This window comes from Phacochoerus africanus, chromosome 3, assembly GCF_016906955.1.
Source record: "Phacochoerus africanus isolate WHEZ1 chromosome 3, ROS_Pafr_v1, whole genome shotgun sequence".
Classification (NCBI taxonomy): Eukaryota; Metazoa; Chordata; class Mammalia; order Artiodactyla; family Suidae; genus Phacochoerus; species Phacochoerus africanus.
Genome location: NC_062546.1, coordinates 168,282,825 through 168,308,824, shown reverse-complemented (window position 1 = coordinate 168,308,824; position 26,000 = coordinate 168,282,825). Strand labels below are relative to the sequence as shown.

General features: G+C 33.5%; 1 pseudogene; it reads right to left on the bottom strand.

Annotated features, from left to right (window-relative positions):
* Positions 1 to 24,316: 24,316 nt before the first annotated feature.
* LOC125123773 (uncharacterized) lies at positions 24,317 to 24,417 on the bottom strand (annotated as a pseudogene).
* Positions 24,418 to 26,000: the final 1,583 nt, after the last annotated feature.

Sequence of the window (26,000 nt, the reverse complement as noted above, 5' to 3'; positions counted from 1 at the left end):
AAAAATAATATATAAATATAAATCAACAGTGAGCCCTGGAGATGGCACTTGACCCAGCTATCATTGCTGCTATCATGTGTTGTCATTGACAGCCTAACACTGGCTTTAAATGGGTCACAAGAAGGTGCCAGGTGATCTAATCTGAAGATCAGGGAGCAGATGTGAGGTCAGACCAGATACCCTCTCATAAAACTGGACTCATCTAAGAATTACACTTTCAGAGAGTAAATTGGAAAGAAAATACTGCTAGAAAAGAGACAGTGAAGAACAAACCTGTTTTGGCCTTGGTTCTGAGGAAGAAGAACATTCAGAGGAGAATTTCTAGTTCCAAACTTGTACTGATGCAAATTGGAGCAGGAATTTGTATTACCGTGTGATTGAAAAATGAAACAAAGCAAAGCATAGAACTAAAATTGACATTTAAAATATCCCAGGTTGGTTATGCCTTCAGATACCTGGAAGAAGCAAACACAAATTTTCTGTTGGAGGAGCCACACTATGTGCTCAACACAGGACTCAAATATTTTCCACAGATCAAGTTCCAAGAACATAAACTTATTAAAATAGGCACACAATGAAAATTGAATATATAAAGAGATGAACCTCTATTAGAGTCAATGGAAACAGCAAGAAAACAGTAGACAATCGCAGATGTAGAGTACTAAATACATGTGTAAATACATTTAAAATAATTTTAAAAGGGGAAGAGCAAGTATGCTAAAGAAACAAAAGACTACAAAAATTGACAAGGAAGACTTGAAAATGGACAAATGAACTTCTAGAAAGAATATAATAATTGAATATTATTCAATTATTGAATATTTATAAACTCAATGGATAGCATACAGTAGAAGAGGGAATTGAGAGATAATTTATTGGGGCTTATTAAATAATTTGGACTAATCAATACATTTTAAAAACTAGAAAAACTAGACAGCTTATTTTTTAAAATAATGTATCTGCTTGAAGGCATCGAAGAGCAAACAGGTAGAATAAGGTAACTGAGCCAAAAATTGAAAGACGAAAACCCAAAATGTGAGATGGACAGTTGGGGCTGGCTTAGCCAAAGTCAGTTTTATTCCAGAATGAAAATGAATATGATGATGATAATATGCATGATAACATGTAGATATATCACAATAGTGATATTGATGTAAATAAGCTAGATACAAAATGATGCATGTTATATAAATCAATTCACATGAAATTCAGGAGTAGGCAAAACTAAATGTGTTTTAGGATGTGTATTTAGAGGATTCAAGGGGAAAAAAAGGACAAAGAATGTCAGAAAAGCAGTTGACTTTAGAGAATAGGGAAGAGGTTATGACTGGGGAGAAATATATGGTTGGGAGGGAGGTGTTCTAGAGTGTTAACAGTGTCATATCTTGTCCTATGTGGAATTCAAGCTTCAAAATTGTTTATTACATTTTATGCACTTTGTTGTATGGACATTATATTTGTTGTATGGACGGATTAAAAAGATAATTAGTATACCAGATGCTAGGTCAGAATTACTCAGATGGCAGCATAGGATTGAAAAAAATAAACTTGAAAAGTATAGAAGAGAGGTTAGGGGACTTGAAAGATAGAGACAGAAGGTCCAACATACAGGTACTCCAGCATCCCTTCAAAGAGAATATTGGTTAACAATATTCAAGGAGGTAATATCTAAAAATTATTAAGAATTTTATTAAAGTTCTTAGATTCAGGAACCAAAGGAAGCCTAAGCCATGTAATGAAAATAAATCTAAATCTAATCTTTTTGTAGAAAATATGTATGACACTAAATATAAAGATCTTAAAAGCATCCAGAGAGAAAAGATAAATATTAACAAATGAGTGAGATTAATAGTGACAACTGACTTTTCAACAGCATCAGTGGAAGTTAACAAATCAATGGAGTAATATCTTCAAATATTTAGAGAAATATTAGAGTTCTACACCCAATGGTATAGTATTTCAGGAAGAAAAGCAAAATAATATTAATTCCGAGTATAATATAAAGAGTATTTATTTTAAAAAGATCTTCAGTCTGGAAATTTTAACAGTGGGCTCAGAAGAAAAATAATCCCATAATGAAAACTGGACATAAGAATGGTAAAGAAAATAGTAGATATATAATAAAAATAATTGACTTTATTAAACAGTAAAAATACCTACTGTGTAGAGTTACATATCAAAATTAAAAGCTAGAATGCTTGATGATTATTGCATGCAAAATAAGGGATGATCCTTGGTTAGTGTTCTAAAGTTTTATTGTTTACCAGAAAAACAATAAAAATGATTAACTTTAGAATTAATTAAAATAAAAATGTCACATGTAAATGTTTAAAACTGTATGGTAACCATTACAAGGAGACAAAGAGAGCATATAACTTTCAAGCTATTAATGAGAAATAAAGGAAAGATGAAGAAATCTTAGTCTAAAAGAGGCAAAAAAGAAAAAAAATCCAGGAAAAAGCCAAATAGGGTGAGAGTATATATGATAGATTAAGAGAATTGCTTCCGAACAGAAGAGCAAGACAGTCAAAATAAGTGGATTAAGTATTCTAGTCAACAAATGAAGTTTGTCCAGATGAATAAAAAGAGCAAAACTGAACTGAACCATATTCTGCTTATAAGAACATACCTAAAATAGAGTAGCACAGAGAGGTAGAATGTAATAGGACGGAAGGAAACTATACTAGGTGAGTATGGGGCAAAAGAAAGCTGGTATAGTTACATAAATATCAAACAATTTAGATTTTGAAGGAGGAGAAACATTGCCAGAGCTAATGTTGAATACGTATTGATTAAAATTTGAATTTATGAGTAAGATTATGCAATTAATATTATAGCATCAAGCAGATAAAGGTTGAGAGAACTAGGATGAAATGACAAATATACCATCATGATGAGATTTTAACACATCCGTGTCAGAAGTTGATAGATCAAGTTGATATAAAAATTAAGACAAATGCTTAATCTAATACTTAAACATTTAGAAGTTTTCCCTGATAAGAAATTCACATCGTTTTCAATTTCATATGGAATTTTTTTTAAAAGAACCAATTACACTGTAAAGTAAACCTCAAAAAAATTATGGAAAATCAGTTTCTTACCAATTATTTTCACTAACCATAGTTCAATAAAGTTAGTAATCCATTGCATACCTCTGAAAATATTTGGGACTTTAGGAATATATTTCTGCATTACTCATACAAAAATCATAGTGGAATTTAGAAAAGAATATTTGGATTCTGCAACAATAAAATGACTACGTATCAGAACTCATGAGATGCAGTTAAAGCAATACTTTGTAAGACATTAATAGCTTTTAATATTCATATTAAAAAACAATCTGAAAGTAAACTGAACATCCCAACACAAAATACAATATAATTTCAGAGAATTATATGAAAGCAAAGAGTAAATACAAGAGCAGAAATTTATGAATTAAGAAAAAAAGATATAAAATACAAAATCAACAAAAGCAAAGATTATCTGTTTAGGAAAATATAATTAACTCTGGGAAGACAAAGTTTCAGAAGAGAGAAGAAATAGAAATATTATGAATAATAATGCAGTTTTAATTAATGTACAAGAAATTAAAAAGGGAAGAGGTACTATGGAAACCTTTATAATATATTTGGAACATAGGTGAAATAGGTGCATTTCTAGAATAGTAGAAATTAACAAAATTGATTCAAGGATAAATGGAAAACTTAATGTCTATGACCATTGATTACTAAGGTGCTCCTGCAAATGTAGCAACTTCCCTTTCCTATTGTCAAAAATTGCTACTATAGCAATTAAACAATTTGATATTGGTATAGGAGTAATTGAGTCAATCAATAAGATAGTATAGGAAGCCCAGAAACAGCTATGTATTTATGGCTACCTGATGCTTGGGAGAACTGGCACTTGAGATCATTTGGGAAAGGGAAATCCCAAATCGCATAGTGTTGAGACAAATGGTTTTCTCTTTGGTTAAAAAAAGGGGGGGGGGAGAGGAGGGGGAAATTCCTGCATGAAACCATAACAAAATGAGTGAATGAATAAGTAAATCTGAGGTGGGATCAAAAGTATCAAAAGCAAAACTTCAGAATGCATAGAAGAAAATATAAGAGTATTCTTATGAGCTCAGGTCATATAAGAATTTCTTGAAGTAGAAGAAGCATGAATTTTAGAAGAAAGATTGATACATTTGACTACAATAATATGTAAACCAAGGAAAATATGAAGAAAGGGAAAGGTCAAGGCACAAATTAAGAAAAGACCTTTATGGTACATGCAACTGATAAACGACTGGTATCCAGTAATCCTATGTAACAGATGACTATGAACCATTAAGATCAAAACAAGCAACAAAATAGAAAAATGGGCCAAAATAATGAACAAGAAATTCACTGAAGAGTGAGCCTAAAGAACAACAAACATGTGAAAAGGAGCTTAATCTCATGGTAGGAAGAATACATTTTAAAACCCAAATGCGGTACCACGTCCCAACAGTCAGACTGCCAAAAATTGAAAGTATGATGTGAAAGCAGTCAAAGAATGTAGAAAAAAGAAATCCTTAGAACATAGTAGGAACTTCATAAATGTTTCTGGTTGTCTGATGCTATGTAACAAGTCATCCCAAACTTGGTGGATTATTGTAACAATTCTTTTATTATACTCATGACCTATTAGTCCAGAATTTGCCATGATTTTTTAAAAAATTGTAGTTAATTTGCAATATTGTGTTAGTTTCAGATGTATAGCTAAGTGGTTCAGATATACATACATATATATATATTCATTTATTCTATTGAATATAGTTTCCTGTGTTATACAGTAGGAATTTGTTATTTATCTGTTTTATATATAGTATTGTGTATTTGTTAATCCCAAACTCCTAATTTATCCCCTCCCCTCCCTCTGTCCTCTTTGGTAAGTTTGTTGACTATGTCTACGAGTCTATTTCTGTTTTGTAAATAAGTTCATTTGTATCATTTTTTTAGATTCTACATGTGAGTGACAATGCAAAATATTTGCCTTGTATGACTTCACTTAATATGATAATCTCTAGGTCCATCCACATTGTTGCAAATGGCATTATTGTATTCTTTTTTATGGCTGAGTAAAAATATACACACATACACACATATCCATTGTGTGTATATTTTCTTTATCTATTCATCTGTCGAGGGACATTTAGGATGTTTGCATGTCTTGGCTGTTGTAAATAGTGCTACTATGAAAATTGGGTTCCATGTATCTTTTTGAATTAGAGTTTTGTGGCGATCCTGTTGCTCACATAGACTGGGTCACTTAGTGGCTGGTAGATAGTCCAGTCCTGGAGGGAGTGAGAAGGATTCACTGGTGCCTTGATGAGAATGGCTAGAAGCTGAACTGAATTGGGCTGGATGAATGTTAGGGTATATAAGTACTGCTATAGATAATTGGACTTCTTATGTGATGCCTCAAAGCTTCAAGAATGAATGTTTTAGGATAAACAAAGTGAAAGATGCCATCCTCTTGAAATCTGGACCCAGAAATTGGTGTGCTTTCTCTTCTGCCACATTCCATTTGTCAAAACAGTCACAGAGCCTTCCTAATTTGAGAAGAGGGAAGGTAGACTGTACCCCCTGATTGGAGAAGAATCCGAGGATTTGTGGCCGTCTGTAATTTGCCACAATAGTTATTTTCCACTTAAATGAAAAAAATCAGAAATGTTTATTTAGTGCTTGTGTATGCTGTGGATGCAGTGTAATTATATTAACTTCTAATTAATCTGAGTCATTGTCCTTGAAAGTCTTCTGGTCTAGCTGTGAGAGGGGCAGATTATGTGTCAATATAAATCACTAACATATTTATATGTCCAAGATTGTTCGAAAGAAGTGGCAAAGGGGTGATCAGCATTATAGGGACTTTTAAAATTCTGCTTTAGATTTGAGAGGTTATCTTAGAACTAAATGAGGTGAAATATGAATTGGGCTGAAAATACTTAGATAATGAAAAGGCAGGCAAAGTCATGACTGTATAGTGGCATTGTTTGTTTGGTGGGAAGGTTGATATAGGCTAGTAGTTTTATTATATAAAGCTGGGGACCAATTTTCAACTGGTCAGTACTGTCACTTAAGGATTTATGCACTCAATGAATATCATCAAGGACCTGCTTTGTGTCAGGCACTGTATAGTGTGCTGGGGATTTAAGGAAGAACTTGCCCTCTATTGCTTGCAGTCTGGCAGAGTGTGGAGGTGACAAGTAGTTAATGCACCGTAAGGTAAGTGCTATTCTGTTACAGGCCTAGGGAGACATGAAGCTCACAAGGAGAACAGCTAATCTAGCTTGTGAAGGAGGAGGTCAGAGAAGAGAGCAGGTACTGGTGAGAGAAAGTAGAAGGTAAGACATTTCAACAGAAGGAGCAGCATGTGTTACATTGAAAGGCAAAGGAAACTGTCATATTGATGAAATTGCAACTAGTTTAGCCCAGCCTGGCTGGACTGTGGAATCAAGGGAGGAGATGAGGTTGCAGAGTTAAACCTGGCTTGGATCACTGAGGTTCTAATATAAAATGCTAAGTATTTTTTTTTTTTTTGGTCTTTTTAGGGCCACACCCATTGCATAAAGAAGTTCCCAGGCTAGGGGTCGAATCTGTGCTGCAGCTGCTGGCCTTCACTGCAGCTACAGCAACACTGGATCCAAGCCACACGTCTGTGACCTACACTATAGCTCATGGCAACACTTGATCCTTAACCCACTGAGTGAGGCCAGGGATCGAACCTGCGTCCTCATGGATACTAATTGGGTTTGTTGCTGCTGAGCCATGATAGGAACTCTCTAAAATGCTAAGTAATTTAGAATTTATTATGACAGCAAAAGGGCTCCATTGAAACATTTCAAATAGGGTAGTAACTTGATTTTATAAATATTGTGGGTTTTTTATTTTTATTTATTTTTTATTATACTTTGTTGAAGTATAGTTGATTTATAAAATTGTGTTTCAGTGTTCAGCAACATGCATCAGTTATACATATATCCTTTCCTTTTCAGATTCTTTTCTCATATAGGTCACTACAGAGTATTGAATAGATTTCCCTGTGCTATACAGTAGGTCCTTGTTACTCATCCATTCTATAAATAGTAGTGTGCAGAAATATTGTGTGTTTTAGAAAAATTTTTCTCACTGCACTGTGAAGAATGAATGGAGATAAAATAAAAGTAGAAACAGAAAGACTCCTTCTGTTGCAGGTTTTCAGGAGGGAGAAGGTAGTATTCTGGATAAAGAGGTAAAAATGAAATAAATAGTTTCGAGAGATATTTAGAAGCTAGGAACAGTAGAATTTATTGGGTATAGGAGAAGGAGGGAGAGGAAAAAATTAGAGCAACTGATGTTCCCAACCTGGGCAGCTCAGTGGATGATGAGGCTGTTACCTGAAATAGGAAACACAGGGAGAACAGAAGGTGTGGGGTGGTAAATAATGATGACTGGGGATTGCTGTTGCCACAGGAGTGATGGATGAATTGTCAAGAAGGGTTGTGCAGAAGAGGACTAAGGATCCAACTCTGAGGAACAGGTGGAGGATGAAACAGTTGAAAATTAAACTGAAAAGGAAGATCCAGGGAGCGAGCATGGAAATCTGGAGGGTGTGTTGTCATGAAACTAAGTGAAGAGTGGGTTTCCCAGTTTAAGTGAATAAACAATAGTGAGAAATAAGAAGTCGAGTGGAAGGAGTCCATTGGTTCGTGACAACAAAAAGTTTTTGGTGACATTTATTATAACATTCTCGGTAGAATTCTGAAGAAGTGGGGACAGTGAGTGTAGGGATTTCTTTAAATAGTCTTAGTTTTAGAGAGGAAAAGAGAACTAAAGGGAAGGGCTGAGGGATGTGGGGTCACAAGTTTGAGGAAAGTGTTTTTAAAGAGTTGGTGGAGACTTGAACCAATTGAAATGTTGATAGGATGTCCCACTAGATGCAACAAAGTTGACAGTATATAAAAGATGGACTGAATCCTTATATTTGGAGAGAAGAGGAAAGAATTTTGTGTATAAGTGGAGGAATTAGCAGTTAGAAACTCTCCTCCCATCAATATTTCACTGATGCTGTGATGTTCATTAGTATAGCCTTTCTATTTAGATGAAATATTTTCATCTTGAATTCAGTATTTTAGTTCCTTGGAACTAAATATTGGGCCATTTGTCCTTGAACTCATTAGTTAAAGAATAATTTGGGGCAAAGCCTAGTGTGATTACATTATCAAAGGACCAAATTACAAATGCAATTGAATAAATTTCCTTGGAGTTTATTTCTTTGCTCTGTGGCACTTTATAAAAAATGGCACTTTGAAAACAAGTTTCTTACTAATATCTGGTACTGTTCTTTTACATACCATGAACACATACTCAAGTGGCTATTTCTCTAATTCCCAGGAACCATTTCATTTTAATCAGCTAACTGTTGATAGTCCAAATGAACATCTTGTATGAAATTTTATTTAACACATCTCTTAGAATGACTGAAGTGTCAGAACATCTCAGATACACTGCTATAGAGACAAGCTGCACTGGAGGAGTGTTGCCCAAAAACATCTGGAACATTATTCAGTATGAGAGGGAGTCGATATGTTTATGCAAGAGAGCATCACATATTCTGTGCTCAGGTTCTTTCAAAAATTCCAAATTCCATACACTTTCCCATCAGCTTTTTTTTCTAAAGAACTTTTGATATAAATTACAATTTGATTATAGTTTGTGATCAAAAGAAAAAGAGCTAATATATATTTTTGTTTTTTGTCTTTTTAGGGCCATACCTATGGCATATGGAGGTTCCCAGGCTAGGGGTAGAATTGGAGCTGTTGTCTCTGGCCTAGCTACAGACACAACGCCAGATCCGAGCCGTGTCTGTGACCTACACCACAGCTCATGGCAATGCAGGATCCTTAGCCCACTGAGGGAGGCCAAGGATTGAACCTGTATCCTCACAGATGCTAGTCAGATTCATTTCCACTGAACCACGTCGGGAACTCCAAGAAATAATATTTTTGGAGGCTAGATTTACATGATATATTAAATACAACCTTATCAAGAATAAGTTCTAAGAACTTAACTGTTGTCTTAACTAGGAGAATCTAATACACATTGTTTTCTTGCTATTTTCCTAAGGATTTGGGGGGTAGAAAAGCATAATTGACTTCCTAGGAAAGGGATAAGATAAAGTTTCGTGGGCTAACTTTTCAAAACTATGATAATGATGATTGATATATGTTGAACACCCACTCTGAGTTAGGCACATATAGATATTTCACATATGTTGTTATTTCTATTCCTAGTAGCAATCGTTGCAAAGTAAATATTGTTTTTCTCATGTTTTTGGTAAGGAAACTACTGACCAGAGATTATAGAAACTGAATGATTTACCTGTGATTATATCACTAGTAGATTAGGAATCAGACACTTCACTCTACCTCAATCTGCTCTTATCCAAAGAAACTTGGAAAGATTTTGTAGTAATGTTAATAATAATATGAATGTTTCAGGTATTACTTTATTTACTTGATTGGAGAGGGCTATCAACATTTTGTTCCTTTTATATGTATATATCTACTCATATGTACCTGTAAAAACTCCTGTAAAGAATGCAACAAATGTCTGTTTTATAATATACTGCTTACAGATTTTGGATAAATAGAAATTATGTAGTTCTATTGTAATTGAAGATACAAAAGTAGTTTGAAAATTGTTTTCTGACTTTTATATATTTTCACTTAGAAGATGCTTATTTAACAGATGGCTAAACAGTGCAGATGTGGAGGGCACAGCTGCAATTTGTGATTTTCAAGACTGGTCTGGACACATTTAACTAAGATAATATCCTTATATATTTTATTAGTGACTGCTGTTTTCTTAGGATCATCATGCAAACTTTGTACAAGTGTTCTTTGGTCAGGTTGCCTATTTAGTTGGAGTACACAGGGAGGAAGAGGCCTCTTCCAAGTCAATCACCTTATAATTTACATTATATTATTCAGACACTAGTGAAGGTGTCTCTCTCCTTACCTCACCCATGTCATCCCTTTTCATGAGGGAGAGGCAACCCGATCCCGTCATTGTTTGCTCTGAAAATCCTTGCCTTACTTACTTCAATAACTTCCTCATAATGTTCTTTTATACCTCAGGTACCTCCTCTGTAAAGATGGATACTAATTAATACCTTCTAATGTAGATTCTCATTGGGATTATATGAGATGTTACATGTGAAGATAACATGGTGATATCTGGCACAGATTAAGTGATTTAAAAAGCATTAGTCTTATGAATCAGAAAATCTTATGTAATTAATTTCACACCATCATGACCACTCCTCCATTTTGCATTTTGATATCTCTGAACTTCTCCTCCTCTCCCTCTTCTTCTACAGCTGTGCCTGCAGCATATGGAAGTTCCCAGGGATAGCAATCAAACTCTGAGCCACAGCAGTGACAACACTGAATCTTTAACTGCTAGGCCACCAGGGAACTCCTGATATCTCTAAACTTCTGACTTTGATTTCAGCCTTTCCACATACATGTAATGGAATCCACAAGTCACTGATTTAGGTGTTGATGATATAAATACACCAAACAGATACATTATTTCCCCTTCATTGAATCATATATTTTAGTAGGAGAGATAAAGAGTTAATAAGATAAATAGGAAAACATATGGAATGTTAAATAGTAAATCCTGAAAAAGAAAGCAGGGAAAGAGAAGAAATTGGAGTAGGTTTGTGATATATTATGGGTGGCCAGGAAGCTGCCCTCAGGAGGAACATTTGAGTAAGAACATATGAATAAAGGACCAAGTCATAAAGGTATGTTAGGGGAAGGAGATCCAGGCATAGAGAAACATGTACAATAGCTCTGAAAGAGGAGAATGCTTAGCAATATCCAAAACAGCGTGGAGAGTATTATGAAATGTTTTCATAGCCAGTTTTACCAGGTGCATCTGATTCACAAATCCTCAGAGATCCAGCCTACTTCTAGTTCATCTCTATTCCTAGAGAATAACCATTATCCTCAGAGTCAAAGATGGCCCTATCTAATTCTAGAGCCCAGGTTTAAGGGAAGAATTAAAAACAAAATCAGCAGTAAAGTGTGCTCAGTAGCTATACTGTAGGGAAAGTTTAGAGAGGCTGCCAAAGCAAATGTCTGCCTATATACCATTGGCCAAAACTTAGTAACCTGCCCCACTTCATTACAAGAGATCCTGGGAAATATAATCTTACTGGGGAGCCAATTGTATCGCTAAGACCTCAATCATTATGGAAGAAAGGGAAAATAGTTTGAGGGACAAGGAGCAATCTCTGCTGCCATCCACCTCACATCTTCGTGAACAAAAGGCAAGATGATGAACTTTAAAAGGGAACTGTGATGTTTTCCTTTTAAAGAATATATGCATGATAAATAAGATCACTGTCTTCAAAAAATTTAGGAAAATGGATCAATACATGAAAATTAGAAAACACAGATTGATTTTTATTTATTTATTTTAAATTTTATGATTTTGATTTTTCCATTATAGTTGATTTACAGTGACACAGGTTGATTTTTATAAATGATGCTTAAATTCACAGGCTTAGCTCAGTTCTTCTGCTACTGAGAGAGGTAACTCCTTGGACCTCCTACACAATATTTTTTGCCCTACCAGTCTACTAACAATATGTAAAAATTACTCTACAGAAGTCTCTAAAGTGAAGCTTTGTTACATATATGTGGATTTATTTATAATAAAGTGAAGAAAAAAATTTTGTTCCCTTTATATCTCCTTTTAAAGAAAAAAGAGCATAGAAACCACATATCATAATTAGCTTAGAATATCCTATGGAATTAATTTTAGATGTCAATTGAGTATTTTCCTAGAAAGTATGGATCCTTGACTTTCATTGAAATATGTGATGAAGTAAAAAAGGAATATTATTTTCTCTTTCTTCATAAGCATGAGTGAAATACAATAAACTGAGAATTCTCTTCAAAACCTTTCAAGAAAACAAAGCATTGTACAAGTGTCTCTTACAGCTGAAAATATTGAAATGAATATTTTTGATTTCTGGTTTCTGATGAAGGCAGCCCAGAGAAACTATCAGACAAGTTCAGATTTGATAGTTCTACCTGGATGAGAGGTGGAAAAACCAGAAATCTCCAAAGAAAGCTAGTATTTTTGGCAGATGCTCATGCTCAGTTTTGTAATCTCAAGTGGTCTATAGAAGATTCAGTTGAGCATCTGAACTTTTGTTTTATTTCTCAAACCTATTTCTGAGCCTGAACTCTCAACTTTTTGAGATTTACCCAATGTTAACTCCCTTTGTCCCTTTACTATACTTCTTTGGAAAAGAATATTGGTCTTTTCATGACCTAGTTGACTTCTCATTTTCTGAATCAAGTCTAATTCTCCATCTAATTCCATCTATCCAATCTAACAGAACCCAGTAACTCATGTTTTGAATACTCCACTAGTGTTTAAACATTTTTTATTCATTTCCCCAATTGGTAATTCTCTTTTTAGAAGGTCTGTAATTTGGGGGTGAGGTAGAATTGTTTTTTATTTATTTATTTTTTCCCCCACTGTACAGCATGGGGACCCAGTTACACATACATGTATACATAATTTTTTCTCTCATTGTCATGCTGCATTGTCATGCTGCATTATAAGTATCTAGACATAGTATTCCACACAGCAGTTTTTTTTTTTTTAAATATTCTCAGCTCTTAAGAGTCCTATAATTGAATGTCTTGCAATAGAATCAATTCTTGGAAAGGTTTTTTTAATGACTTGTTTTATTGCTCTTGTTTTGCTCTTGATGTAAAAGACCCAAACCCCAAATTTAGGTTCAATAATGTTCAATTGTCACAGATTATATTGCAATGGTTCTGAAGAAAAAACCTATAAAACAAAGTATATTCTTGTACAATGCTCAGTCAGCTGCCCTGTTAGTAGTTACCAGATCTTTTTTCTTTTCTTTTCCATTAGCTTAAAGATTTTATCTTCATCACATTATCACATTGAGAGTGGTACAAAGTTAGCGTTAAGATAGTCATTTTGACCATAGAAGACTTCTCCTCCACACATACCTTTTGACTTTTTTTCAATCATTCTTTGCCAATTTGATTAAAATATCTTTTAAGGATTGTTGAACCACCATGTGGTGTTTCCAATAAGCATTGTTATCAGAATTTGTGCCTGGTTGAGACGAATTTAATGTGCATTGTTTAAACATAGCACATTTAAGTTGATGGCTATTTACAGAAAGCTTGTTGATCAACAGTGTTTGCCTTTTGAGAGAATTACATTGAAGTGCATTAGTTGACATACCTCTACATGCATCAGTGGTTGGGTGTTGTCAGTATTTATGAAGAGTAAAATGCTGTGTTCCCTTAACTTTTGTTTTACATACTGTCATACTTAGTAATTACCTTTTTCCCCCTTTGGCACTGTCAATATTGTAATTTGATGATATATTTTTTCTTTCTTATTACAAAAGCAATGCACATCCATTAAGGGGATTTTGGAGAATTCAGAAAAGTTCAAAGAAGAAAATAACAGATTCTTAATGCTCAAAAAAAATATGACTAACATTAATGAACTACTGTAATTTTCAGGACAGATTTACCTTTCTTAGTCCCTTTTCATTTTTTTTTGCCTTTGTTTAAAAATACTATTTCTCCTATAGTTTTTTAATTTCAAAGAATGAAGCAGACTACTTGAGTTTAAATTCTGGCCCTGATACTTACCAGCTCTATTAATTTGAGCAAGTTTCTTAAACTCTGTGCTTTAGTTTCTTGACTGTAAATGTGGATAAAATAGAGCTATTTTATAGGATTATTATACAGAATATATAAACTAATGTAAATAATTAAATCATACAAATAATTAATTAGAATATTGCCTGATCTGTGCTAAAAACTCAGTTGTTTTTGTACGATATTACCATATACGAGCAAAACAATTAGTTTTTTTATATTCTGTTCATCAAGAGGATATAATTAATCTTTATCTTCAACACTGGTGTCATATAAAAGACTATTTGATATCCATCCACTCTTTCTTCCTTTCTAATCTCAGACAGTTGAAAAACAATGTCACCCAGCTGTCCTCATTGATAGGGATGAACAATTAAATGTTAGTAGGAGCTGTTAGGCGGGATTTCTAGGTACAAATCTTGTGTCCCTAGCCTCCTGCCTTTCTTCTGTTTAGTGGGTTATGGATGTGATGACTATAGCTCCAGCCATCTTCTTGGATCCTGAGGCAACCTCAAAGATGGTAGAGGAGAAAGACTGAAGGACCTAGACTCAAGATGATTGAAAAGCTCTACCAGCTTTGTCTGTTACTTCTAGATTTTTATCTAGGAGAGAGAGAACCCTGGATTTCTGTTACTAACTTTAGAATGTAATTTCTAACAAATACATTGAATAGGCAGTATGTAAAGATTTTTCATCCTTTTTCATGACCTTTTGTACTTTTTGTGACAATAGTTGACATTGGTTATAGAACTCTATAGATTGCCTTTCTATGCTTTCCAAAATTTAAATTATTAGGATTGTGTTATTTTATTTTGTCTCAAATTCTAACAGGAATTCACAGTGGGAAGAATTACTACGGTCTTACCAGTTGTTAAGTAGTGATACTTGCCTCAACCCCTAGTTCTGAAATTACTCTTTTTCATAAAAATTCTTTTTGATTGTTGTACATTTCCAAAGAATATATGTGAAATCACCATGTATCTTAACATTTGAATAGTGTTATGAGCATCTTATTTAAAAAGTTTGTTATAAAAAGAACTTTTGGCATAAGACTTACTCTGTTAACAATTTTTTAGGTGTCCTTATTGAGTGGAGGGACTACATTGTAGAACAGATTTCTAGAGCTTATTCATCTTGCTTGACTGACACTTTATCCACATTGATTAGTAACTTCCTATTTTTTCTTCCACCTCTTCCCTGGCAACTACCACTTCACTCTTTGATTCTATGAATTTTACTGTTTTAGATATATAAGTGAAATTATATACTATATGTCTCTCTGTAATTGGCTTGTTTCACTCTGCATAGTGTCCCCAAGTTTGTTTTTATCCATGATGTATATTGAAGAATTTCCTTTTTTTAAAAGGTTGTCTAGTATTCCATTGTATGTGTATACCACAGATTCTTCATCCATTTATTTGTCAATGGACATTTATGTTATTTTATCATCTTGGCTATTGTGAATAGTGCTGTAGTGAACACAGGAATGCTACTATCTCTTCAAGATCCTGATTGCAATTCTTTTGATAAATACCCACAGTGGTTGCTCAATCATATGGAAGTTCTTATTTTTTAAAAAAATTTTTTATTATAGTTGATTTAGAATGTTCTGTCAATTTCTGCTGTACAGCAAATTGACCCAGTTAAACATATATATACATTCATTTTCTCATTTCTTTCATCATGTTCCATCACAATTATTGGATATAGTTCCCTGTGCTATAGAGAAGGATCTTGTTTTTATCCACTCCAAATGCAACAGTTTATTTATAGTTTGCAACCCAAAATCCTAGTCCATCCCACTGCTTCCTCCTCCCCCTTGGCAACCACAAGTCTGTTCTCTATGTCCATAAGTTTATTTCTGTTCTGTAGATAGGTTCATTTGTGCCATATTTTAGATTCCACATATAAGTCATATCATATGGTATTTGTCTTTCTGACTTACTTCATTTAGTATGAGAATGTCTAGTTCCATCCGTTTTGCTGAAAATGGCATCATTTTGTTTTTTGTGGCTGAGTAGTATTACACATCTCCTTAAGCCATTCATCTGTTGATGGGCATTTAGATTGTTTCCAAGTCTTGGCTATTGTGAATAGTGCTGCAATAAACATAGGGGTGCACGTATTTTTTTGAATGAATGTTTTGTCTGGATATACGCCCAGGAGTGGGGTTGCTGGGTCATGTGGTAGTTCTATATTAATTTTATGAGAGGCCTCCATACTGTTTTCCATAGTAGTTGTACCAATTTACATTCCCACAAACAGTGTAGGAAGTTTCCCTTTTCTCCATACCCTCTCCAGGATTTATTTGTAGACTTATTAATGATAGCCATTCTGACTGGTGTGAGGTGGTATTTCTTTATAGTTTTGATTTGCATTTCTCTAATAATTAGTGATGTTGAGCATTTTTTCATGTACAGCAGTTATATTTTTAATTTTTTGAGTAAAGGTCCATACTGTTTTCCATAGCAGTTGAACCATTTTGCACACTCACCAACATCGTGCAAGAGTTCCAATCTTTCCACTTCCTTACCAACACTTGTCTTTTGCTTTTCTGATAATAGCCTTCCTGACAGGTATGAGGGGATGTATCATGAGGTTTTAATGTGCATTTCCTTGACTATTAGTGATGATAAGCAGCTTTTAATATACCTATTGGCCATTTGTATATTTTCTTTGAAGAAATGTCTATTTGAGTCTTTAGCTTATTCTTAATCGGATTATTTGTTTTACTATTGAGTTGAATGAGTTACTTACATATTTTGGAGTCTATCTCTTTACAACATACATATTTCATGGGAGTTCTCATTATGGCTCAGCAGGTTATGAACCCAACTAGTATCCATGAGGATGCACATTCAATCCTTGGCCTCACAGTGTTGCTGTGAGCTGTGATGTAGGTCACAAATGTGGCTTGGATTTCTCATTGCTGTGTCTGTGTCTGGCAGTTGTAGCTCTGATATGACCTCTAGCCAGGGAACTTCCGTATGCTGCACCTGCTAAAAAGCAATATATAATTATTTGCAAGTATTTCCTCCCACTATATATCTTTTCACTCTGTTGACTGTTTTCTTTGCTACGTAGAAGCTTTTTTAAGTTCAATATAGTCCTACTTTTTTTAAAAATTATTTTTGTTGCCTGTGTTTTTGGTGTCACATCCAAGAAATCATTGTTAATGCCAGGGTAATGAAACTGTTCCTGTATGTTTTGTTCTAGGCATTTTATAGTTTTGAGTCCTATATTTAAGTCTTTAATTGGTTTTGAGTTGATTTTTATGTATGGTGTAATATAAAAGTCCAGTTTTATTCTTTTGCGTCTGTCATTCAGTTTTCCCAGCATCATTAATTGTTGAAAAGAGACTATCCTTTGTATTGTGTATTGCCACTCTTGTCAAAGATCAGATGACCGTATGTGTGGATTTATTTCTGAACTCTCAATTCTGTTTTATTAGTCTATGTGACTGTCTTCAGCAGTACCATACTTTTTAGGATTACTGTAGTTTTATATTTTCAAACAGGAAGTGTGATGCCTCCAGCTTTATTCTTCTCTCTCATGATTGATTTGTCTCTTTATGGTCTTTGTGGTTCCATATGAATTTAAAAAAATTTTTCTATTTCTGCAAAAAATGCCTTTGGGATCATTGATAAGGATTGCATTGAATCTGTGTATCTCTTTGGATAGCAGGGGAATTTTAACAATATTAAGTCTTCCAATCCATGAACATGAGATGTCTTTCCATTTGTCTCTGCTTTAATTTCTTTCCTCAGTATTTTATAGTTTTCAGTGCATAAATCTTTTATCTATTTGGTTTAAGTTTATTCATAAGTATTTTTTCTTTTTGGTGTTCTTTTAAATGGAATTGTTTTCCAAATTTCCTTTTCAGATAGTTTGTTATTAGTGTATAGAAATGCAAATGATTTTTGTATGTTGATTTTATATCCTGTAATTTTATTGAATATATTTATTAGTTCTAATAATTTTTTTTAGATGGAATCTTTAGGGTTTTCTATATATAAGATCATGTCATCTGAAAACGGAAAATTTTGCTTCTTCCTTATGATTAGGATAACTTTTGTTTCTTATTGACTAATTGCTCTGACTAGGACTTCCAATATTATGTTTGAGAGAAATGGTAAGAGTAGATATCCTTGCCATGTTCCTGATTCTAGAGGAAAAGCTACCAAATTTTTACCATTGAGATTCATGTTAGCCATTGGTTCATCCTAATGGCCTTTATTACGTAAAGGTAGCTTCCTTCTACACCTCATTTGTTGAGAATTTTTATAATGAAACATAATTGAATTTTCTCAAATGCTTTTTCTGAATTTAAAATGTCATGGATATTTATCCTTTATTCTGTTTATGTGGTGTATCACATTAATTGATTTTTATAAGTTGAACCATCTTTGCATTCCAGGGATAAATCCTACTTGTCGTGGTATATAATCCTTTTAATATACTTGGATTTTGTTTTCTAGTGTTTTGTTGTTGATGGATTTTTGTGTTTATTTTCATTAGGGATATTTGCCTGTAGCTTTCTTTTCTTGTGTCTTTGTTTGGCTTTGGTATCAGGGTAATGCTTGGCTTCATAAAAGGAGATTGAAGTGCTCTTTTAAATTTTTTGGATGAAGTTTTCTTTGCATTTTACTTATATCAGATATTCATTTGATGTCTCTCTCACACACACATTCCCATTCATTTTGTCTGCTTAGAAACCTGCTGAATAGTACTCTGTGTATGTGTGTGAAAAGCAATACATTTGCTGTGTACTTAATAAAATTCTAGTATATGATATATGCCTTTGAGTTTTACAATAAGTTTAATGGTCTTGACAGTTGAATGTTCAGCCTGAGAGGATGATAGAAAATGTAGAGAACAAATAAACGAATACTTTGATTATTATAATTGCTTTTGGATGCTTTTGGATGCTTTTATCAGAAATATTATTTTCTAGAAGTCCCTTGTCATATAAATTATTTTTAACCATTGTGGACCATCTATAAATAGGAATGTGTAAATAACTTAGTATATAAAGATTTTTGCCTATAAGTGTTCTCTTTAAGAAAAGTGGTTCTTTATTTAGTCAACCTATATTACTCTTTCGTCACTCGTATTATCACTGTAAAATGTGTTTCCTATGTAGTGTTTTATCTTTAAGTAAAACTACTGCAAATGGGGCTTACAGGTTGTTAACCTATGTGATGTGGGCAAATTAAGGTCGTTATCCTCTTCTTTTTAAATTTCTTTTTGCAGTTGTCCTGTAGCAAGCCAAAAAGAAAAGAGAAGGAAGGACAGAAAGTAAAGAAAAGGCCCGTTAAGTGGCTGTTTGGAACATAAGCTTGGTTTGCTTAGGAAACCATTTCCATATAACTTAATGCTGGTGGGTTTATTAATATCATATTTATTCCTTTAGAGGAAGAAACAACAACTCTAGGTTAAAAATTTACTTTGCATTTTTCTCCAGTGATAAACACAAATAAAGCAAGGTGGTGGAGAAAAATTTTCAGCCATTAGCTAATGTTTATTAATTCTCTGAGAGCAGTTATTAGCTTTAAAAAAATTGCACAATTTTAAAACTCCTATGTTGTGATGTTAATTTGGTTTAAAAATTCTTCTCCATTTAGAAGCAGTAGTTGCATGTGTATATCTCACATAAGTTTACTAAAAAATTCTTGGGGAAATTCATGGGTATGTTTTCAGAAATTTTTTTTCCCCTCAAAATAGCTTACATGATTTAAATAAGGAGAATGGAATAGTAATAATAGTATACCTTACTTGAAAAAAGAAGTCAAATAAAATATAAATGAACAAAATAGCTCTATACTGCTTGCCAAATATAAGGAAAAGTGAAAAATTAGAACTGTATTTGGCTACAAATAAAAGCAAACTTGACCACTGTGGCTTAAATATGTTTTAATTTTTTTCTCACAACTCGGGTGTCTAGAAGTTGATAGTTCGTAATTAGTGCAGCATCTCAACGATCGTTTCAGAGATACATATTATTTTCATCTCTGTGGTCTGCCATGCTTAGAGTGTTAAATTTTTTGGTCATAGTTATTACTTAATAATCCCCAAGTGGCTACTAGACTTCAAGGCATTTTATCCACATTTCAGGTAGAGATGAAGGGGAAAGACAATGGTGTAAAGAGGAAAGAAAGAAAGAAGGGGAGAGAGAAGGGGAAAGGGGGGGAGGGGAGAAAGAGGAAACAAGAGAGTGAAATAAATGTATCTTCTGAGATTTCTCTTTCTACTAAACAAAAACCATTCTGGAAGCCTTACCCAGGAGATTTCCTTACATTTTATTGGCCAGAGTGTGCCATGTTTTTTCTTTAGCTTCATCAGAAACATTTATTGTAGAGAAGGTAAAAAGACGACTCAGATGATATTTAGCGACCCTACTGACACAGATTAACTTTCACCACTGGTAGTAAGCATTTCTGTGCTAAAGAAGAAACCTTCTTGAAACTAGATTCAAAATCTTCTGAATATCACTCATGTAAATAAATACTCAGAATAACTTTCATTCAACAATAAATATTTATTTTTCCTTAAAGTAAGACACTGGATTCTTAGGTTAAAATAATTCAAATATTATCAAATTAAATTAGAAAATTTGATTCAATGGGAAATAATAATCACAACTACTATTATTAGGTACCTAATAGAGGTCATATATTTCAAATTATTATTTTATTATTTTTAATTATTTTTTAATAATGATTTTTATTTTTTCCATTATAGCTGGTTTACAGTGTTCTGTCAATTTTCTGTTCTACACCAAGGTACCCAGTCACACATGCATGTATACATTTTTTTCTCACATTATCATGCTCCATCATAAGTGACTAGATATAATTCCCAGTTCTACACAGCATTCAAATTATTAAAACAGAAAACTTAGTGGGTATTTGTGTATCTAATTTTGATGTGAAGAAACTGATCTAGAGAAGTTAAATAACTTGCCCAATATCTACATTTTATAGACATAGACTTTAGATTTCAACCTGGTTCTGTCTGACTCAGACCTAACAATTGACTCCCATATTAACTTTATTAAATAATGAACTCTACAAATGATATATGTAACAAGTTGATTGCATAAAGATTACTGTTTTATGCTTCAGATTATCACCTATACTTAGACCCGGTTCTGAAGTAAACTTTTTAAAACTTCCACCTCTCTATTAAGCACTATCTTTTCTATAACTTCATACTTGTATATAAAGTTGTATCATTCTTCTTTACTTTTAAAATCATTTATTAGCAGAGATCAATAAGAAAACACGGGATTTACATTTAATTTGATTCAAAGATTCAAGATAGGAGTTCCCTTGTGACGCAGAGGAAATGAATCCAACTAGTATCTATGATGATGCAGTTCAATCCCTTGCCTCACTCAGTGGGTGGGGGATCTGGTGTTGCCATGAGCTGTGAGCTGTGGTGCAGGTCGCAGACATGGCTTGGATCCCTTGGTGTGGCTGTGGCGTAGGCTGGCAGCTGTAGCTCTGATTCAACCCTTAGCCTGGGAACCTCCATATGCTGCAGGTGCAACCCTAAAAAACAAACAAAAAAACAACAAAAAAAGCAAAGATTCAAAATAGAGGAATAACACTTCTGTGAAAATATTTCAGAGATCATCTACTACACAGGGAAAGGGTGTTTATTTGTTTTATTTTTAGCAGCAGTTTTTTTCCTTCTGTAATCCTCTCTTGTCAAGTGGGTACAATTCCATCAATATGCCATGGACTTAACCCAAATTAAGGGAAATCAATATTCTTTTATTTACTTATTTCTAAAACTTTTCATTCACTCCTTTTTTAACATCCCATATTTGATCTGCCAACAGATCTTAACTCTACCCTAAAATATGTATAAAACTTGACTATTTCTCTCCACTTTCTGCTGCTTCCACCCTGTTCCAAGTTATTGTCATCCTTCATTCTATCTGAATTATGGCAGTAGCCTCTTAATGATTTTCTGTTTTCACACTGACCCTCCCCATTCTTTTCTCAAAAGAGAAGACAGAGGATCTAGTTAAAATGGAAATGAGATCATGTTGCCCCTCTGCTTTCAACCTTCAGTAGCCCCCATCCTAAGCACTATAAAAACCACTCTCTACAACAGCCTGAAAAGCCATGTGTGATCTAGCACAGTGTTTCTTTGATATTACCTTCTTCCTTTCCTTCTTCTCTGCTAAAACCATCAGGGCTGCTTTTCAGCTTCTTAAACAGGTATTATCCCATCTCAGGTCCTTGGCATTGCTTTTCCTGCTGGCCAGGCTGCTCTTTCCCAGGTATTGACATATCTCACTCTCTCATTTCTTTTAGGTAGTTACTCAAAACCCACCTTTACCACTAGGCTTTTCCTGGTTACCTTATTAAAAATTTCAATATTCTTCACTTAATTTTTAGCTCTTTTCCCTGTCTTTTCCCTCTTAGTATAACATCAAACATTCTATCTCAAATGAAAAGAAAATTTTTATCTATTTGTTTTCTACATATTCCAAGCTCTTAGAACATTTGAATACATAGTAGTTGCCCAATAAATACTTATTGATTGAATGAACAAACAAGTGAATGAATGACTGTGCAAATCAATAAAAAAGATTACTCTTTTTCAAAATGTCTAATAGCGATCTCAGGATTCTTTAAGTTTTTCTCAGCTTGATAGTTATAATTTCTGTGGCTATTAAACCTTTTACATAATTTTTTTAACTTGTTGAATCTGTATACTCTGAACATCAATATTTGGTTCTAGATAGTATGCAGTAGATTATTTTAGCCCCTTGAATCATGATTTCAATTTGACATTCAACTCTTTCCATTAGAGAAACTGGAAGGATGTTTTCAAACTTTTATATGACTTTCAGAGTCTCTGTAATGGATTGCATTTCTGCTTTTTTCTTTCATGATTTATTTTAGCTTGTTAAAATATTTTGTGTTAATTATTTTGTACTTTCATTTTTATTATGCAAAATTATTCAGAATAAAACATGCATATTCTAAAAAAAAGGTAACATGCGGACAGTGTTGCAAAACTCCAGGTGGGAGCTGTGACTGTCATGTAAAAATGACATATGTAAAAGTTATAAAATATACAACTGAAATGTTTGAAGGAGAAAGGTGTCATTTGGGGGAGATATATTCTCAAAGTCATAAGGAAAAAAATGGGAAGTGATCCCACCTGTTTCTTCTAGAGGTTCTCATTGCATTGCTATGTTTAATGGCAATTTATGTGCTGTATTACAAACAATTTAAATAAAAAAAAAGACAAGCTCTTGCCTTCTGGAAAATAGACCAGTTATAAAAATGATGCACAGTTGCAGAATTAAATCTGTTTGTATTGTTGTTAGAACCACTTAAGTTCACAAACAGTGATATGGAAAGGTACATAGAAGTTATACTTCTTTTGATTTATTTACCTGATATATATATTTTTATATATATATATATACATCTATTCTTTCTCAAGATAGAAATAATCTGTAGTAAAATGAATACATTTTAAGTATACAATTTGATGACATTTGACAAGTGCATGTAGCTAGCCGTTAACCTATACCCCTTTGAGGAACAGATAGTTCCATCATCCCAGCAAGTACTCTTACACATCTTTTTCCAGTTAATCCTCTCCTTTATTCAGAGGCAACCACTTTCCTGATTTTTAAAACCGTTGATTTGTTTTTTTTCTAGTTATGTCCTTCATATTTGGAATTATGTACACTATGTTCAGCTTATTTTGCTTAGCACAACATCTGTTAAACTTATTTATGTGGTGCATATCAATATATTTTTAATTGTTGAGTAGTATTCCACTGTGTGAATGTACTAAGATTTGTCCATTCTCCTCTTGATGGAATTTGAGTTTCCAGTTTTTGCTACTTGTGAGTAAAGCTTTGTGGATATATGCTTTTATTTTTTGGTCAAAAACCTAAGCATGGAATGGCTAGATCAGAGAACAAGGACATATTTAATTTATAAGAAACTGTCAAAACTTTATCCAAACTGAGGGTACTATTTTACAATTCAAATTATCCATTTATTCTTACTGTTTTTAAAATGGTATAGACAATGCAATTTATAACAGAAAATGACCATTTGGAAACTTAGATTAGGTGCCAGTGTCACTTTATATATATGAAGTATTTTTAAATGGTGTCTGAAGACATAACCACGTTTATTTTCTTCTGAGAAATGAAACTGGAGTGTTTCTGATTTTCTTATGATCAACTAATAGAAAAAAATGTTAAAAATATGCATATCAAAAGAGTACTTGAATAATAAGTACTTAATAAGTAGAGAAGTTAAGAAAATTCTAAACTATGTTTATTGTGAGGATGAGTAACCCTACTGATAATTTGATAATTTGAGTTGACAGTTTCAATTTTTCCTCTCAAACTTTTTTTTTGGCACACATAGCAATCTTCATTACATGCATTTCTAGGCATTTTTCTGAATTCATTACAGAATGTTTATCATATTCATTCCCTAAAAAAATCAAAACAAAACTCTTTCAAGTGGGGTGCAGGTAGAATTCTTAAAACCATTTGTATTACACATGTTTTTAAAAACTTCTTAGAATACACAGTACTTTTCTAATCTGCTTGTCATCCTTGAACAAGGGCTATGCTAATCTATGTACTGTTCCAGTTTTAGTATATGTGCTGTCTACTAAACTTTTTAAATTTGTCAAACCCAAAATATACTGTGACAAACCATCTTTAATTTTTCCCATCCACTTTTTATAGATTTTTATATTTCTAATTTCTCACTCAACTCACCAAAATTTAGTTTTTTAAGAGTTTTATTTAACATCCAAAAGAGCATAAAATTCTCTGAAATCCTTCTTCCTCATCAAAAAAAGGGAGTTGTGTTTTGAGAGAAGTTTAAAAAGAGTTCCATTCTGGAAGAACTTGAAATCAGTTCTGAATTCACTATCCAGAAGACCTGGCAAAATCGACCATCTTCACCCTTGCCTGTGCATCATTGTGGTAAAGTAGAGACTGTGAAGCTAACAGTAAGGTTCCTAAAATGCATGTGACTTCATGAGCCTATTCTCATCAAAAATGTTGTTTTTCCTCAGAAACTTGTGTTCGAAAAAAAGCAGCTACAAGGCAAAATATTTGAGAGGAGGTTGAAAACAGGTATGATGGAAAATATTGTTATTGATTTTTTATAAATGTATTTGGCAGTGAATGTGTACTGAGTTCTCCAATGTAAGCACTGGGATTTTTTTTTTTCCATTGGTAGTATAGTAGAGTTCTCTTTCAGTAAACATTTGCTTTTGAAAATCATAAAAGGTCAGTTTTGGCCAACTGCATCAGTCCTTATTCTGCCATCTGTAAAAAATTTAGACTCTGCTTTTTTGAATGACCCTTTAAAAATATACAAGACCTAATTCTATCCTTTACTCTCATAAAACTTCCATTGGACTCCAGTGAGAACATTTTAAAGTTAAGTTCTGAGGAATAAGGGCATTTCATAATGCCTTCTTGTGAGAACTTCCTTGGCAGAACTTGGCCAACTCATTCCTCCTGAGAGTGTCCTATGATATTACTGGCTTTAGAGCTTCAAAATAGATTCTTTGCTATAAAGCAGTTGTGCTTCTCTCTCTCTCTCCACCCCCCACCCCCCGCCCTGTCTCTCTCTCTCTCACATGCAGACACACACATACACATCTATCTCAGTGTAACCCTATAATTCTAATGTGGTGAACATCCAAAGTAGATGACCTCAGTACACTGAGGACCTAGCCTCCTTTGTCCATCATGTTTACCAGTAGGTATGTTTGTTCTCATACCCTACTGTGTGCTTCCCTACTGCTCTGTAGTTAAACATAACAGTTTTTGAATGATTAGTATGGGCCACACACTGTACTAAAGATCTATGTACATTATTCACTTAACTCTGTGAAGTAGGAATGACCATTCCTACATTCACTGTGGAGAGAGAGTGGCTAAAAATGTACATAGAATCATACAGTAGAGCCAGAATCTCTGACTCCAAAGCCCTTGATCTTAACTGCTGCACACCTTGCATTATATCGTGTTTCTGCCCTTTGCACACCCTTTTTATAACAAAGGGAAATTCATTGTTTTGGGAGGGCCTTATTTATTTACCTATCTGTCTCTAATGAGACTGACTTGCTTAAGATAGAGTCCTGTCTACTTCATCTTCATTTGACTAGAGCAGGATCCATAGGAGTTGAATAAATGAATCTTAAATTTAAAAATTTTGTAATTACAAAATTTCATATCCTT